This window comes from Talpa europaea, assembly GCF_964194135.1.
Source record: "Talpa europaea genome assembly, chromosome: 4".
Classification (NCBI taxonomy): domain Eukaryota; kingdom Metazoa; phylum Chordata; class Mammalia; order Eulipotyphla; family Talpidae; genus Talpa; species Talpa europaea.
Window position 1 is genome coordinate 62,870,605 of NC_140070.1, and position 12,995 is coordinate 62,883,599.

Consider the following 12,995-nt stretch of genomic DNA (forward strand, 5'->3'; position numbering starts at 1 on the left):
AAGGAGCAAAGAATATGCACTGAAGCAAAGAAAGTTTGTTCAAGAAATGGTGCTGGTAAAACTGATTATGCAAAAGTCTGTTACAACTTCCATTTAATTTCTTATTCAGTTCTTTTCATTCATTCCTCTTATTGGCTTAAATCCTAACACTCCTTTTAATATTACTTATTACATATTTAATATTACTCCTTTTAATATTACTAACTATTTCTTTGTCTGAGAAGGTCCTTATTTTTCATACAGGAAAGAGAGCTGTACAGAGCAAAGTACTCTTCACTGCCAATATTTTGCCTTAGAGTATCTTGAATATTTCACTCCATTCTCTTCTTATCTGTTGTGTTTCTTCAGAGCAGTCTGATATTATCAATACACTAATTGGTGTTCTTTTATAGTATCTGTTTCTTCTCTCTCATAAGCTTCATTATATTTTCTTTATCATGGACTATTGCAATTTTTCCATTATTTCTTTAGTTTTTCACTTCTCTTTTCTCTCTTCTCTTTCTGGTATCCAATGGCTCATATTTCTTTTCCTCATTGTGTCAGATAATTCTTAGAGTATTTCTTCATTGTTTTTCTTCTATGTCTTTCTTTTTCAATCTTGATTCTTTCCTTTTCTTCATCTTCAAGATTAATTCTTCATTCTTCCATTGGGTTTATTCTACTGGCATGGCTTTCTCCCAAATTTTTATACCTCTTTCATATATTTTTAAATCCTGAAATTCTGTTATTTTCTTGTTTAAAGTTTCAATCTCTGCATTTCTTATTACGTTTTTACTTGGAAATCCCATTTATCTAATGTAATTATTGCTACCCTAAATTTTTATGTGCTTTCTGTAGGATTATGTTACTTCCTTTGATTATAATTATTTGCTTGACTGTAGTCGTAAGAAGTTTCCTGTAAACGGCAGAAGGTTGGACTTTGCTTTGAAATCCATTAATCACGCTATACCTTTGAATTGGTGAATCAAGTCATTTACATTTAAGTTGATTATTGAGACACCAGTGATTATTTTCATTTTATTTTATGTTTTTATTTTCCAATTATGTCTAAGACTTTTAATTTTTGATATCTTCCTCTTAGATATTGTTTATGTTCCATTTCCTTTGTCTTATGCTCTGCTTCTATTGACATATTTCAATAGACTGGGTTGTTTGCTTTGTTCTGTTGAGTAGTGTGAGCTCTTTGTAGATCTTTGATACCAGTCCCTTATTGGTTTTATAGTGTGTAAGTACTCTCTCCCTCTCTGTGGGGTGTCTTTTAGTTTATGTTACTGTCTTTTTCACTATATAGAAGCTTTTAGTTTCATGTGGTCCCATTTGTTTATCTTCTTTGTATCCCTTGCTTTTGGAGAACAATCCTCAATGATATTTCTGAGGTTTAGGTCATGGAGTGTTTGCCTATGTTTTTTTCTATATATTTTATGGTTTCAATCTTAGATCCAAGTTTTTTTTTTCCTTTTTGAGTGATTTTCATGTATTGTTATGAGGTAATAGTCTAGTTTCATTCCTTTGCCTCTGTCTGTTCAGTTTTCCCAGCACCATTTACTGAAAAGTCTTTGTCCCATTGTATATACTTTGCTCCTTTGTCATAGATTAGTTACCCATATATGTGTGGTTTTATTTCTGGTTTTATTTCTTGGTCTGTGTGTCTGTTTTTGTTCCAATACAATGCTTTTTATAAATTATTATTATCGCTTGTAACTTAAAGTATGGGATTGTAATCCCTCCATTTTGCCCTGTTTTACTCAGAAAAGCTTTGACTCTTTGGGGTTTTGTGATTCCATATGAATTTCAGAATAGTTGTTCCTTTTCTTTCTCTTTTTTTTTCATCTTAGAAAGGACAAATTTATTAGGAAAAGGAGAAAAGAGAGGCACCCGCCTTATCACAGGAAAGCTGCCTATTTGTTCCATTTCTTTGAATAATTACATTGAGATTTTTATTAGAATTGCAGTGAATCTGTAAATTTCTTTGGATAGGATGGCCATTTTTATAATGTTAGTACTTCTGATCCAAGGGAAGGGGTTTTTTATTTCTTTGCATCTTCTGTTTCTTTGAACATTATTTTGTAATTTTCATTGTAGCGGTCTTTCACCTCCTTTGCTAGAATCATTCCCAGATATTCAATTATTTTTCTTCAGTTGTAAATGGGATTTCTAAAGTTCTTCTTTTTCTGACTGATTGTTTGCATATAGGAAGGCTACTGATTTTGGTGTATTATTTTATAAACTGCTACGTACTGAACTGGTTTATTGTTTAAATTAGCTTTTCTGTGCATTTTTTAGGGTTCTCTCTATATATTATCACATCACTTGCATATAATGATAATTTCACTTCTTCTTCCTCAAAATGGATTCCTTGTATGTCTTTCTCTTGCCTAATTGTTCTAGCTAGGACTTAAAGTATTATATTGATAAGCACTGGTGTGAGTGAACATCCATGTCTTGTTTTAGATCTTAATGGAAAGGCTTCCAGTTTTTCACTATCAAGAATGATGTTAGCTGTGGGTTTGTCATATATAGCTTTTCTTATGTTATATATTCCTTTAGTTCTGAGTTTTTGTGGACCTTCACTCACAAATGAATGCTGAACTTTATCAAATGCTTTCTTGGCATCTATTAATATGATCATATGGTATCTATCTTTCTTTTTGTTGATGTGGTGAATTACATTAATTAATTTTCAGATGTTGAACCATCCTTGTGTCCCTGGAATAAATGCCAATTAGTCATGGTGTTAATCCTTTTGATCCATGTTGGGTTTGGTTTGCTAGGATTTTATTGAGGATTTTAGCATCTGTGTTCATTAGAGATTGGTCTGTATTTTTTTGTGCTTTCTTTTTTTTGGATGTGGTGTTAGTGTAATATTAACTTTGTAAAATGTATTTGGTAGTGCTCCTTCCTTCTCAGTTTTTTAAAGAGTTTTAGAAGATAGGTATTAGTTCATCTTTGAAAGTTTGGAAGAACTTCCTTGTGAAACCATGTGCTCCTAAGCATTTTTTTGTGTGTGTGTGGGGGGAGGGTTAAATTACTGTTTCAATTTTACTGCTTGCAATTGGTTTGTTTAATTTGCCTTTTTTCTTTATTCAGCTTTGGGTGATTGTATAATTCTAAGATTTTTTCCATCTCGATTGTTGAATTTGTTTGCATGTAAATGTTCATCATACTCCTCAATTATCCTTCAGATTTCTGCTGTGCCTGTTGTAATTTCACCTCTTTCATTTATGATCCTATTTGAGTTTTTTTCCTCCTCTTTTTCTTTGTGAACTGAGCTAGAGGTTTGTCTATTTTTTCAAAGAACCAGCTTTTGATTTCAGTGGTCTTTTGGATTGTCCTTTTGATCTCTATTTCACCTCTATTTTTTATTATTATCTTTCTTCTGCAACCTTTTGGATATTTTTGTTCTTTTTATAGTTTCTTGAGATGAAAGACAATGTTGTTTGCTTGGGCTCTTTCTAATTTCTCACTTTGGCTTATATTACATTATACTTTCCTCTAAATACTGCTTTTGATGTGTTCCATGTGCTCTGAAAGGTTATATCCTCATTATCAATTTATCTCAAGGTAGATACATAGGAGTCATATGGCAAATCCCTTTTTAATATTTTGAGAAAACTTCATAATGTTTTCCAGAGTGATTGGACCATTATATAGTCCCTCCAACAATGAAGAAGGGTTTCATTTTCTCAACAGCTTCACCAACACTTGTTTTTAATGGTATTCTAAGTATGGGCAATACTCACACATTCGAGGTGGTATTCCATTATGGTTTTGAATTTTTTACATTTCCAAGACCATAGGTAATTATGAACATTTTTTCACATCCTTTTCATCTTCTTTGGATAAGTGCTTATTTGGCACTTCAGCCCAGTTTTTTTGTTATTTGTTTTCTTTTTGTTCAATTTAGAAGTTTTTGTAGATCTTGCAAATCAGTCCCTTATTCGATGTATGGTGTGCAAATATTTTCTCCCACTAAGTAGGGCATCTTTTTGTTTTCATGATATTTTATTGTACAAACTTTTTTTTTAATTTGATGAAATTGTTTATATTCTGTTTTGCTTTCATTTCTGTTGGAGAGGAAAACACAGAGACATCCCTGATGCCCATGTTATGGAGTGATTTGCCTGTGCTTTCCTCTATGTATTTTATGGTTTCAGGTCTTACATCTAATCTTTTTACACATGTTGAATAAATTTTTGTGTACAGTGTGAGAACCGGCTATATGACACCAGCAATTCCCCAGGATGTCCAAGGACCAAAGAAAAGGGCAAAAAAAAAAAAAAAAAAGGAGGCATCTGTTCACTATGAGCACCTGGCCAACAAAGAAGCCCAGGCCACCAAACTAGCCAACACCTTACAGCCCAGGCTGGTTCCCAGCCTGGCAGCCCTAGTTTCCACCCTGCTGCTTCTGGAGCCCCTGGATGCCCACACATGATCAAAGCAGTCCTTGACACCAGCCATCAGCCCCACAGGAGTGGTCAGAACTCTTTTTTAATTTTTTTTCTTTTATTTACCTCAAGATGCAACTTGGGAGTGGACCCCCTGCTGGGGAGTGCATCCCACTCAATCCTCTGGCACCATCCAGCAAGCAGGGCCAAAAGACCAGACAGAGGTGGTTGAACACTGAGTCGTGGTCTTGAAGGATCAAGTGCCAGCCATGCCACTTTGCCAGCCTGTGACTTTGAATAGGCCAGGTGACAGCTAGAGCCTCACAGTTGCCATGCTTTTCATTCAGGGATCCTCAGCTATCCCCAACTAACCAGAAAATGCATTCCACTTTACCTGTTGCATCTGCCAATGGAAAGGGTGGCAGCTGGAGCCTGAAGGTGCCAGGCCCTAGATCAGGGGCCTTTGGATATTCCCAGTAGTCTGGTTGAGGGAAGCCACAGGAGCTTCTGCCCCTGCTCAGTTGACACAATGGCCAAGGAGCAGCCCAAATTCATGCTAAGGTGAGAGTGCTGAGATATCCTGCACACCAGGAGTAGAAGTATAGTCAAGGGGTGTCATGGGAGACCCACACCAAATCTTTCCAGCTACACAGTGCCCCAAGCAGTGTGCAGACCCATCCATACTAAGGTAATAGTGCTGGGACATTACACCTGCCAACAGCAGCAGTTTGGCTCGTGGGTGCTGCAAGAACCCCTAACCAGGAAACTGTGGAGCTGCCAGAGGCACAGATAGCATACAGATTCATCCACTGGCCACCAGAAGAGGTCTGGTAGGTGGGAGCTAAGGGGAAGTAGCAGGACCTTCCCCTTCTCTACCCATCACCCATAGTGGCCCAAGCTCCAGCAAATCCATACACCCCCTGGTAAAAGCACATAGAAGTCATGCCAGTAGGCACCAATAGCCACATAGCCTTTCATCAAGAACAAACATGAAAGCAAACAATGGAGAGAAAGAAATATACAAGTGGTGAAGCAAGCCCTCCTGGGAAAGATACACCACAGAAAGAAAATCAGCTTCTAGAACCCAATGACACTGACATGGAAGAATTTCTCTGCTTCACAGCAAAGAATTCATAGTATTATAATTAAAAGACAAAAGATGTAGAAAAGGAACAGAATGCAATGAGAAACATAATCAATGAACAGAAGAACAAGATTGCTGGGTTGCGAAGCTGCTTGTAGCCTCTGCAGTGCCAGTTCGATCCCTGGCTGCCAGGCGAGGGTCCCACATGGCGCACAGACCTCTCCTGCCACGCCCGCTGCTCCCCTCAGCAGTGTGTTTCGTCGGTCTGCCTGTTCTGCTCTCTGCTCTGGCTCTGATGAATTCTCTCACCCTCCTGCACTTCTGACTGTACCCGGTGCTTGTATGAATGAATAAAATTAATCTTTAAAAATAAATAAATAAATAAATAAGAAAGTAAAGTAAAGTAAGTGGAGGTGGTTAAAAGATTGATGGAGGATGAGGAAAGGAAATATAAGAGTTATAGAAATCCCAGAAGGAGAGGAGAGAGATGCAGGAACAGAGAATAGATTCAAGGAGATAATTGAAGAGAACTTCCCAAAGGTGAAGAAGGAGCTGAAAATTGATAATCAAGAAGCAAGAAGAACACCAAACTTCCACAACGAAAGGAAAAATACAGCAAGACACATAATAGTAAAGATCCCAATAATCCAGAACAAGGAAAAAAATAATGAAGCTGACAAGAGGGAAGAAACAGATAACATTCAAAGGAAAACCAATCAGACTGACATCAGACTTCTCCGAAGAAACACTACGGGCAAGGAGAGAGTGGAGGGACATAGTCAACAGACTCCAAAAAAACAGATGCCAACCAAGAATACTCTATCCCACAAAGCTCTCCTTCCTCTATGAAGAAAGAATAAGGACCTTCCCAGATAAACAGAAACTCTGGAATTTCATTACGACTAAACCCCCACTCCAAAAAATAGTACAAGGAGTCCTAAAGCCAGAACCTCAGAGGGACAAATAACAATGAAAAAAGGCCAAAAAAAAGTTATTAAAAGAATAGATAAATAAAATCAAAGGAAAGACAAACACAATGGCAAATACAGATGCTAATATATCAATATTAACTCAAAATGTAAATGGACTAAATTCTTCAACAAAAAGACACAGAGTCGCAGGCTGGATCAAGAAACAAAACCCAACCTTTTGCTGTCTCCAGGAAACACATTTAGCTACAAAAGATAAAAATAGACTCAAAGTTAAAGGATGGAAAACAATCCTACAAGCAAATGGACCAAAAAAGAAAGCAGGAACAGCTATACTTATATCAGATAAAACAGATTTCAAACTCAAAAAGATAAAAAGAGACCCCAATGGTCACTGCATTATGATCAAGGGGACAATACTTCAAGAAAAAATAACACTCATTAACATATATTTACCAAACGAAGTGTTAGGGGGAAAGGATGTCCTGAGCTAATCCCATACAGGCTTTGTGGACACTACCCCCTCTCCAGACTAAAGCCATCAGAACACTGGAAAAGACAAATCCCATCACAACCAAAAGGAGGGAAAGGAGGGTGGCTGGGAACTGAGGGTGTAGTTAAGCAGCCAGGTTGGGTATAAAAACCAAACATGTGGGCCTTGGGGGGCTCGCTATCGCTCGCCTCCCTGCTTCACGGTTCCTGGTTTGCGGCCAGCTCTCAGGGTGCCATTTTGGGATTCCTGATCAGCGGATCAGGTAGGACTCATTTTAAAACTTTGTCTCCCACTTTTCTCCCTGACCTGTACATTTCCTCATTTCCCCTTCCCTTGTAGATAAACCTTTTATTAACCTTTCGCATGTGCCTGCAGTAGAGCACTGATAAGTCCTTTTAAGCGCATGGGTGAGGACTCACAGTCCGGCACCCCGTTTTATATCGGGGTTACTCTACAACAGTTGGAGCACCAAAATATATCAAACAACTAATATAATCTTTCAAAACAGAGATAAGAGAAAACACATACGTAGTGGGAGACTTCAACACATCACTATCAACAATGGAAAGATCAACGAGACAAAAAATAAGTAAAGACACTAAAGCTCTAAATAAGGATCTAGAGCGCTTGGGTTTAACAGACATCTATAGAACACTAAACCCCCAAAAAATCTGAGTACACATTTTTCTCAAGCGCACAGGTATCATTCTCCAGGATTGATCACATACTGGGACACAAGACAGCAATCAACAGATACACCAAGACTGAAATCATACCAACCATCTTTTCTGACCACGAAGGCATCAAACTAGACATAAACCATAAAAAGAAGGCAAGGAAATCACCTACCTCATGGAGATTGAAAACCACACTACTGGAAGACCACTGGACTAATGAGGAGATGAAAGAAGAAATTAAAAAATTCTTTGAATTGAATGACAAGGAGGACACCAATTTCCTATATGTAAGGGATGCAGCAAAAGCAGTAATAAGAGGAAAATATATAGCAACAGAGGCTCACATCAAGAAACAAGAAAGAACTCAAAGAAACAACCTAATCTCGAATTCAAAGATCTAGAAAAAGAACAACAAAAAACCCCAAAACCAGTAGAAGAAAAGAAATAATAAAAACCAAAGCAGAAATAAATGAAATTGAAACTGAAAAACAATACAAAAGAGCAATGAAACCAAGAGCTGCTTCTTCGAAAAAATCAATAAAATAGACAAACCCCTAGCCAGGCTCACAAAGGAAAAAAGGGAGAAAGCACAAATAAACAGGATCATAAATGAAAGAGGAGAAATCACACGGACACGGCAGAAATCAGAAGAATAATCAGTAACTACTATGAACAGTTATATGGAAACAAGTTCAACAACCTAGAGGAGATGGACAAATTCCTACAACTCTACAATCACCCAAAACTAGATAAAGAAGAAATAGAACACCTTAACAGACCAATTACAAGCAGCAAAATTGAAATGGTAATCAAAAATCTCCCCAAAAAGAGAAGCCCAGGACCTGATGTATTTACACATGAATTCTACCAAACATTCAGAAACGAATTAGTGCCTATCCTTCACAAACTCTTCCAAAAATTGAGAAGGAAGGGATAATACCAAAAACGTTCTATGAAGCCAACATTATACTAATACCAAAACTGAACAAGGACAACACGAAAAAGGAAAACTACAGGCCAATCTCCCTAATGAACACTGATGCAAAAATCCTCAACAAAATTTTAGCTATCAGAATCCAACAATGTATCCATAAGATAATTCACCACGACCAAGTAGGATTCATTCCAGGGACACAAGGATGGTTCAACATCCAAAAATCAATCAACGTTATCCAACACATCAACAAAAAGAAATATAAAAACCATATGATGATATCAATAGATGCTTAGAAAGCTTTCAACAAAGTGCAACACCCATTCATGATAAAAGCCCTTGAAATTCTTGGGATACAAGGAACATACCTCAACATCATAAAGGCCATGTATGACAAGCCAACAGCCAGTATCATTCTCAATGGTGAAAAGCTAAAAGCATTTCCATTAAGATCTGGAACAAGACAAGGATGTCCACTCTCACCACTGCTTTTCAATATAATAATACTGGAAGTCCTAGCCAGAGCAATAAGACAAGAGAAAGACATACAAGGAATCCAAATAGGAAAAGAAGAAGTCAAACTATCACTATTTGTAGATGACATGATAATATACATAGAGAAGCCCAAAAACTCCACAGAAAAACTAATTCAACTCATCAATCAGTTCAGTACAGTGGCAGGATACAAAATCAACATGCAAAAATCAGTAGCCTTCCTATACACCAACAATAAATCTGAAGAAGAAATCAAAAAAAGCATCCCTTTTACTATCGAAACAAAAAACAATCAAATACTTGGGAATAAATCTTACAAAAGAGGTAAAAGACCTATACAAAGAAAATTATAAAAAACTGTTAAAAGAAATAGAAGAAGACACAAAGAAATGGAATGCCATCCCCTGCTCATGGATTGGAAGAATAAACATTATTAAAATGGCCATCCTACCAAAAGCAATATACAGATTCAATGCTATTCCAATCAAAATTTCAATGTCATTCATCAAAGAAATAGAACAATTATTGATGAAATTCATATGGAATCACAAAAAACCCCGAATAGCCAAAGATCTCCTGAAAAACAAAGAAGGGAATGGAGGCATCAGACTCCCAGACTTCAAACTATACTACAAAGCCATAATCATCAAAACTGCATGGTATTGGAACAAGAACAGACATACAGACCAATGGAATCAAATAGAAAATCCAGAAATAAACCCACAGATTTATGGTCAACTAATCTTTGACAAAGGAGCAAAGAATATGCATTGGAGCAAAGAAAGTTTGTTCAATAAATGGTGCTGGGAAAACTGGGTCGCTACATGCAAAAGAATGAAGCTTGACCACCACCTCACACCATACACAAAAATCAACTCAAAATGGATTAAAGAACTAGACATAAGACCTGAAACCATAAAATATATAGAAGGAAATATAGGCGAAACACTACGTGATTTGCACATCAAAGACATCTTTACAGACACATCACCCAAAGCAGTGATAGTGAAGGCAAAGATAAACAGCTGGGACTACATCAAATTAAAGAGCTTCTGCACAGCAAAAGAGACAATAACAAAAACAAAGAGAAACCCCACCAACTGGGAGAACATTTTTGCACCCAACACTAATGATAAAGGACTGATCACAAAAATCTGCAAAGAGCTGATGAGACTCAACAACAACAAAGAAAATAATCCAGTCAAAAAATGGGCAGAAGAGCTTAAAAGAAACTTCTCTGAAGAGGAAATGCAAATGGCCAACAGGCATATGAAAAAATGTTCAACATCACTTGTCATCAGGGAAATGCAAATCAAAACTACCATGAGATACCATCTTACACCAGTGAGAATGGCACATATTAAAAAAACTAGCAACAATAAATGTTGGCGAGGGTGTGGAGAAAAAGGAACTCTTCTGCACTGTTGGTGGGAGTGCAAACTGGTCCAACCACTGTGGAAAGCTGTGTGGAGATTTCTGGACCTACTAAACATAGAGCTTCCATATGACCCAGCAATTCCACTCCTAGGTATTTACCCAAAGGACACAGAAACATCAATTCCAAAGAACACCTGCACCCCTATGTTTATAGCAGCACTGTTTACAATAGCTAAGCTTTGGAAACAACCCAAATGCCCAAAAATAGATGACTGGATCAAGAAGATGTGGTACATATATACCATGGAATATTACTCAGCATTCAAAAAAGATAAACACATGCAATTTGCTGCAACATGGATGGCGCTGGAAGGGATCATGCTCAGCGAAATAAGCCAAAAAGAAATAGAAAAATACCGGATGGTCTCACTCATAGCAGGAATCTAGAAAACTTAAATAAGGGACCAGGAAAATGAATAACTATAAGAAAGTGAAAATCAAAATCAACAAAAAACTATGAACCAGAGACACTTTTAGGGGGGCGGGGGCGGGAGGGGAGGGATTGGGGTCAGAATGGGGGGCTGCAATTGTATAGGGAATATAACAATAAAATTTATAAAAAAAAATTAAAAAAAAATTCTTTGAATTGAATGACAAGGAGGACACCAATATCCTAAATGTATGGGATGCAGCATAGCAGTAATAAGAGGAAAATATATAGCAATAGAAGCTCACATCAAGAAACAAGATAGAACTCAAAGAAACAACCTAATCTCGAAGCTCAAAGATCTAGAAAAAGTACAACAAAAAAACCCCAAAACCAGTAGAAGAAAAGAAATAATAAAAACCAAAGCAGAAATAAATGAAATTGACACTGAAAAAACAATACAAAAGAGCAATGAAACCAAGAGCAGGTTCTTCGAAAAAAATCAATAAAATAGAAAAACCCATAGCTGGGCACACAAAGGAAAAAAGGGAGAAAGCACAAATAAACAGGATCAGAAATGAAAGAGGAGAAATCACAATGGACACAGCAGAAATAAAAAGAATAAGCAGTAACTACTATGAAGAGTTGTATGGAAAGAAGTTCAACAATCTAGAGGAGATGGACAAATTCCTACAACTCTACAATCACCCAAAGCTAGATAAAGAAGAAATAGAACACCTAAACAGACCAATTACAAGCAGCGAAATTGAAATGGTAATCAAAACCCAACCCAAAATCAAAAGCCCAGGACCTGATGGATTTACAAATGAATTCTATCAAACGTTCAGAGATGAATTGGTGCCTATCCTTCACAAACTCTTCCAAAAAATTGAGAAGGAAGAGACAATAGCAAACATGTTCTATGAAGCCAACATTACACTAATACCAAAACCGAATAAGGACAACACAAAAAAGGAAAACTACAGGCCAATTTCCCTAATGAACACTGATGCAAAAATCCTCAACAAAATTTTAGCTATCAGAATCCAACAATGAATCCATAAGATAATTCACCACGACCAAGTAGGATTCATTTCAGGGACACAAGGATGGTTTAACATCCAAAAATCAATCAACGTTATCCAACATATCAACAAAAAGAAATATAAAAACCATATGATAATATCAATAGATGCTGAGAAAGCTTTCGACAAAGTGCAACACCCATTCATGATAAAAGCCCTTGAAATTCTTGGGATACAAGGAACATACCTCAACATCATAAAGGCCATCTATGAGAAGCCAACAGCCAGTATTATTCTCAATGGTGAAAAGCTGAAAGCAATTCCATTAAGATCTGGAACAAGACAAGGATGCCCACTCTCAACACTGCTTTTCAATATAATACTGGAAGTCCTAGCCAGAGCAACAAGACAAGAGAAAGACATACAAGGAATCCAAATAGGAAAAGAAGAAGTCAAACTATCACTATTTGCAGATGATATGATAATATAGATAGAGAACCCCAAAAACTCCACAGAAAAACTAATTCAACTCATCAATCAGTTCAGTAAAGTGGCAGGATACAAAATCAACACGCAAAAGTCAGTAGCCTTCCTATACACAATCAATCTGAAGAAGAAGAAATCAAAAAAACCATCCCTTTTGTTATTGAAACAAAAAAAATCAAATATTTGGGAATAAATCTAACAAAAGAGGTAAAGGAGCTATACAAAGAAAACTATAAAACTGTTAAAAGAAATAGAAGAAGACACAGAGAAATGGAAAGACATCCCCTACTCATGGATTGGGAGAATAAACATTATTAAAATGGCCATCCTACCAAAGGCAATATACAGATTCAATGCTATTCCAATCAAAATTTCAATGTCATTCTTCAAAGAAATAGAACAATTATTGATGAAATTCATATGGAATCACAAAAAACCCCGAATAGCCAAAGCTCTCCTGAAAAAGAAAGAAGGGAATTGAGGCATCAGACTCCCAGACTTCAAACTATACTACAAAGCCATAATCATCAAAACTGCATGGTATTGGAACAAGAACAGACATACAGACCAATGGAATTGAATAGAAAATCCAGAAATAAACCCACAGATTTATGGTCAACTAATCTTTGACAAAGGAGCAAAGACTATGCATTGGAGCAAAGAAAGTTTGTTCAATAAATGGT